This window comes from Echiichthys vipera (genome assembly GCF_963691815.1).
Source record: "Echiichthys vipera genome assembly, chromosome: 17".
Lineage (NCBI taxonomy): Eukaryota > Metazoa > Chordata > Actinopteri > Perciformes > Trachinidae > Echiichthys > Echiichthys vipera.
The window spans coordinates 1,184,044-1,190,529 of NC_139842.1; the positions used below are offsets into that span (position 1 = coordinate 1,184,044).

Below are 6,486 nucleotides of genomic sequence, written 5' to 3' on the forward strand. Positions count from 1 at the left end.
TTTACCCACAGCAGCGGCATCTTCAGAATCTAAATAATGCGCGTGTTGGGGATTGAGGAAGTGACGTCGCCCACGACACAGGAAACAGAAAAACAGAAATAATAATAATAACGTGACGAAACAACGTTATTTCGCCTCGTTTCGATAAACGAAAATGAAGAGACAATTTAGCGTTGTTTTTATTTTATAAACCACATTTAGTCTTGTTCTTAGTCATCAAAAAATCACATTCTATATATTTAGTTAGTTATCGTCACATGACCAGCATGTACGACAATATTTCGTCTTAATTTTCGTTGACGAAAGCGACACTAGTGGCAGGTGAGGCAAAAGTTCAGTTTACAGCAGTGTCTGTGTGAGCGGTACACTAATGCTGCCGTCAGTCTCAGTCTCACTTGGCTTAACCTCACTTAACCCTGATACTGAGAGAAACCGGTCCCAGGGCTCTGGATAATCCTGCATTAAAGCTAACAGGTGCTGCACGCCTCGGCCCTGGGTTTTCAGTCGTGCTGGAGGAAGAACCCTCTGGTTTAAATGTGGATCAGGAACCGTCTGTGTGCCCGTGAAGTTTCTGTTTTCCACTTCAGAAAACCGGCTCGTTAATGTGTTTAACACGCTGGAAGATGCATTCTTGCTCACTTGTAAAAATGACCCATTTGCAAGAACCCCGTCACGTGCAGCAGACTCAGAGACGTGATCTGCCTCCCTGGTGTTCACCACAGAGTCTGGAATACTTCAGGAATTCATGAGCGGCTGCTCGAGGAGTTATCATGAAGAACAGTGTGTATCCCTCAGCTGATCTCTCTAAAGGACACGCTGTGACATTAAGTCGAGGCTGTGGAGGTGAGAGAGTTACAGACAGAGTGTGATGGAGGAGGAAGAGCAGCGGGAAAGAGTGGCATGAACAGGAGGCAGCGCTCATGTGGGGGAAACAAAATGGCAGCTGGTTTCCACAAAGTGCTCTTCAACATGAATGGACTTCAGTGATGAACTGTTCGGGTTCAAACATGTGACGTCCAGAGCGTGAAACAAGCAGCCGTTCTCACTGGCGGGGCGGAAAATACCTCTGACCCGGATGTCACCAGGGCGCCTTGTGCGTCAGTGCCAAACGAACCAGGCTCTAAAGGGTGATGGCGTCCAACACCAGGAGACCGAGGTTTACGTCCCGTGCATCATTGTAGTTCTGTAAGGGCGCACTCCCACTGTTCCTCCGTACCGTGCCCCAGCACCTTCCACAGCTTAAGTCTGGTTCCTTTGACCAGTGTGAGTGCAACATTACCACGTCTAGGAGCGGCACGCTTGCCGTCCACGGCCCGTTTGGGAGAGGTGGGCTTTAGTAAAGCACGTTTGCACGTGTACAAGCACGAGGCCTACGGCGGCTCTAACGCCATTTCCTGTGCGCCTGTTGGGACATAGAAAAAAGAAGGAGGGACCATGCGCGGACATTTCAAACCATGTGTCACACCGTGTTAGAGGTAGCTCTGTTATACTAGATGCTGATGCTTATGCTTATGTGGAGCAGCGGAGGATTGGGGCCGTGAGGGTGGGCGTTTCACAGTCTGTGAGCGTGGGACTGTGTTGAACATCAGCTTAAACCAGAAACGCCAAAATAACAGCCTTTATTTACATTATTAGCCTAGCTTTACTGGCTAATTCAGTAAACCTTGGACGTACTGCTGAAACACGTAAATGTCTTATCTGGTACAAACATTCAGAATAAATGCTACAGATGTATTAACGGTTGAATAACTAACCCATTTCTTGCTCCGGCTGCAGTAGAAATATAAACGGGAGGGTGAAACAAAGCAGAACCCAGCAGAAAGCCTAACCGATGCTCTTCACCAGCGAACTCAAATCAAACATCTGTAGAAATAAATGCATCTCAGGCTGAACACTGAGCCGCGCTTCGATGCAGCATCCCGTTATAATGGGGTTAAGGGAGCTGCTCATCTGCGTGTGAGCCGGAGCCCTGAGGACAGCCGGCTGCATCAGCGGCCTCTGTGGCTCTGAACACATGAACACACAGCTCCTGTTTAATGCACTGCTGCCGGGATCGTTCCCTTTAAAGCCGCTGCTGCTGTTTAAACACACAAGCACAAGCAGGTCGGATTCCCACCCTGCCGTCCACACTCAAGCTCTACATGTATTCAAAACGCTGTGAACTGATTTCAAACTGATAGTGTTCAATCAGAGGTGTGGAAGCAGGCGGCTGCAGCTGCAGTCTACGTTCAGGAGGAAATACACAAGGACACAAACAGGAACTGCAAGTCTTCCCAAACTGGAAGGAGACACGAGAGGACGGATGCTTTGGTATCAAGTTGATGCCAGATTTGCAAAAACGTGACATTTCTTGTTTTTCTGCTGTGAAGGTGAAATTCCTCCAGACGTGACGGTGGCATTTACGTCTACACGGGCCCCGTTTACACGACAACGCTCGCTGGTAAAGTTAGTTTAGACGGCGACGGCATTTCACGGCTAAAGTCTAGTTCCTTTGACCAGTGTGAGTGCAGCCGCACTGCTCCTATCTGCGGCACGCTTGGGATTCGTGGGCTTTAGTAAAGCAGGTTTGCACATGTACGAGCACGAGTTTTCCCACGTGTACGAGCACAAGCTCAATGACGGCGAAAAGTTCACGTTGGTGTGATGCGGAGGTGGAGTGTTTACTGCAGATTTGGTCGATGAAAAGATTCAAAAACAGTCGACAAGACGCACAAAAACTCCGAGGTCTACGGAAAGATCTGGAAACAAAGCCACGCATCGCCATGACGTCATCAATGCGTGTGACGTGTTACGGCGTGATGACGTATAGGCAGCAAGAAGCATTCTCCGAGGCCCAGGTAGTGTGAGTACAAACGGGCCTGGAGGGGGGGACAAGGACCCTGAAGCACGGGGCACGGGACGCACGCACAGTGGGAGTGATTTGCTCGTGGGCCTTTATCACGTCGGTCCACAGTAAAGGGTCTTTAAATGGGGTCGAGTTGACGGTATTAAGGGTGTGTGTAAACAACCGCGTGTCTTGGTGTTCATGACTGAGTGGAAGTGTTCAGAAAAGCCTTCATGTTGAAATAAAAAGACAAATCATTCCACATTTTTTTGACATGAGAAAACTTCTTGTGGTTTTCATTTTTGTCATTTTCCAGGGAACACGGCTGTTTGAGCACAAAACACAAGTTTCCTCAACATCCTGCGTGGAAACACACACACACACACACACACACGTTGATTTAAGTCACATCTGAAGCCGACACACGACACATTAGAAATAGAAAAGGGAACAGACGTGTTGTTTAAAGGTGAAATCGGGTGCGTCAGCTGTGCCGAATGACCACGATCACATGGCTGAACTTAAACAGTTCTGCGTAACAGAAGCTCCTTGTGTGTGTGTGTGTGTGTGTGTGTGTGTGTGTGTGTGTGTGTGTGTGTGTGTGTGTGTGTGTGTGTGTGTGTGTGTTTTAAGTGTGGGAACGTATCATTTATAAGCGTTTGTGGATGAATTCTCACATCAAACTTTGAATTAAAGCAGCATTTACACTGCAATGAGCACAAACACAGTGAATCTGTGTGAATATCAGTGTAATACTGTAAACCAGAGGGAACGCTGAATACTTTCCCATGGTTCGATGCCAAATCTCCCAGAGCCGGAGTTCTTTAGGAGGAAATGGGACGTGATGCTTTGATTGAGGTTTACATAAGCACGACATCGACCTCTGACCCAGAACACGAACCTCAGCTCTATCAGGAGACTTTCCTCTGGACGCATTCACGCCATAAATGGACTCAACTACACCCTGAAAAATCATCAATACTAATGCACCCGGCGCGTCTGTTAGCAGCTAAACTGGTCAGATTTTAGCACAGATGAAATTAAGTTTGTTGTGGTAAAAACTTCATCTAAATTTAATGTTTAAAGCGACTTTCTGCATCATATACAAACGGTTTAATTGTCAGGATGTTAGTTTCATTAACGAGCTGCAGATAAAAGAACAAATTCGAGGTACTTGTTCTTGACGCCACTTCAGTTTTAGTTAATTTACTAAGCATGAAAACACGTGAGGCGATTATAAAACATTTATGATAATCATGTTTTAATAAATCCTGTTTTTTCCCTTTTGATGATGTTTTGTATTAGAAATAAAGTTGAGATAACAATAAAGAAGATGAATCCATAATGAAAATAACCCGTTTTCCTCAGCTAACGACAAGAATGAAATCCTTTGTTCATTAATGTTTGGGTAAAAATACACAACTGTGAGACAGAATATATAATAGTGGAACAATCACAGGGGATATTCTTATACGCAACTACATTTTTTATATGATTATACTTTTACTGAAGGAATATTTCCCTTATTTCTAAAATATTTTTTTTTATGTAATAGCATTTCTACAGTGGGTATAAACACTTTCACTGCAGTTAAACATGTGGATACTTCCTCCGCAGTGTACTTTTATTTAGTGTGTGTTTTATGTTCTTTATTTTACTTTTAATTATTTATGTGTGTACTTCCTGTATGAGCCTTAATAACCTGTCAACAGAGCCCTGACATCCTGAATGTTTGTTTATCCCATCTCATCTTCAGCCTCTGATCCTGGATCAGGTCTCAGGGGCAGCAGCTCCAGCCTCTGATCCTGGATCAGATCTCAGGGGCAGCAGCTCCAGCCTCTGATCCTGGATCAGGTCTCGGGGGCAGCAGCTCCAGCCTCTGGTACTGGATCAGGTCTCTGGGGCAGCAGCTCCAGCAGGGGACCCCAAACTTGCCTTTCCTGGCCACATTAACCAGCTCTAACTGGGGGATCCTGAGGCGTTCCCAGGCCAGTGTGGAGATCTAATCTCTCCACCTGGTCCTGGGTCTTCCCCGAGGCCTCCTCCCAGCTGGACGTGCTTGGAACACTTTTGCTCCTTATATTTGACCATTTCATAATTTACTTCTTTAATTTTGACTAACTTCTGTTTTGCCATTTATACTTAAATATTATATATATATTATATATATTTTTGCTATTTAAATTTGACTATTTTATCTTTCTGATATTTATATTTAATTGTTGTATTGGAGTATTTTATTTTTTACTACTCTATATTTTTACTATTTATATTTGACAAATTTATATTTGAATATTTTATATTTTAGCTATTTATAGCTGGGTAATTTATGTTTTGCTGGTTAAATTTTGACTCATATTTTGTACTATTTTCGTACATGTACTATTTATATTTGCATATTTTATATAATTGACTATTTTATATTTTAGCTATTTATAGTTGATTGTTTTGATTTTTTTCTGTTTATACTGGAATATTTGACATTTGGGACTATTTTACATTTGCTATTTATAGCTGACTAACTATATTTAAGCTATTTATATTTGAATAATTAATATTTTTTGACTATTTAATATTTGACTATTTTATATTTTTGATATTTAAAGCTGAGTTATTTATATTTTAGCTCTTTAAATTACGAACACAACAACTAAACAGTTTTGTCCTTAAACAAAAAAACAATGACAACAAAGATTTCATAGAAAGTTTAGGAAAAACAAAGGTTAGCTAGCATGGAAGGAGCTAAGCTAAGCTAAGCTAAGCTAAGCTAAGATCCGTTAGCCTCACTCACCGCGGCTGATTGTGGATCCGCTCCGGACCGAAAAACAACTGTTAGCAGCCGAAGCTAGCGAGCCTCTGTCCTCATAGCCCGGTGCTCCTCTCCCGGCAGACGATCAACACGATGCCCGGTCCATCTCCACCGAAGTCCCGACGGTTAAAACGAATGAACCGTTACTGAATTAAACCGTCAGATTCAGTTTGAACAGAAACTCAGCCGTTAGCCTCCCTGACGTCACTAGCCGTTAGCTAATTGGCTAGCTTAGCTTCGGTAGCTCTGTGAGCTAACGGTGACATTAGCGGGAGTTTGGGCTCCGAACATTCTGTCCCGTTACACCGGAGCCGCTCTGACGTGAACCCTCTTTGAGTCCCACTGAACACCCGCGCCCCGTCCGCAGGTTCGGGCTCGGTTCTTTCACCGTTTTTGTTCTTTGCTAAATACAAGATGGCACACAGGCTGGTGGGGGCGGGGCTACAGCGGCGACCGGAACAGGATGGGTTCTGTTTCCGGTCGGGTTTCCGCTTCACAAATAAAAGCGGGGTCCGGTTTTTGTTTTTTTTTGTTTCTTGTTATTTCTGCATTTTAAAAGTATTTTTTTCTTCTTTTAAATATTTAATCGTTACAAAATATTATAATAATACATGCAAATAATAGTGTATGCTTGTAAGGGGTAGGTTTCCACATTTGAAAAATATTTTTGCTTTAATATTTTCAATAAAAATAATTAAAAAAACAAAAAAGGGCAAGTTTCTTTGTGTTTGGTATTATCTCTACATTTCAAAATATTCTTTGCTTTTGTTCTTATATTTAATATTTTAAAAATAATAATAATAAAATAAAAAGTTTTTTGTTTTATCCTTATTTTATTTTATTTGTACTTTGA

The 6,486-nt window shown here is 42.9% G+C and overlaps 1 protein-coding gene across 4 annotated transcripts in view; it reads right to left on the reverse strand.

The window, feature by feature from the left end:
- The window catches only part of taok2a (TAO kinase 2a), a 21,132-nt gene extending 15,075 nt beyond the window's left edge, over window positions 1-6,057 (reverse strand). For all 4 annotated transcript variants that reach the window (XM_083931337.1, XM_083931336.1, XM_083931335.1 and 1 more), the window contains exon 1: window positions 5,616-6,057. The gene's annotated coding sequence lies outside the window, so the exon portion shown is untranslated. The remainder of the gene's footprint in view (window positions 1-5,615) is intronic.
- Window positions 6,058-6,486: the final 429 nt, after the last annotated feature.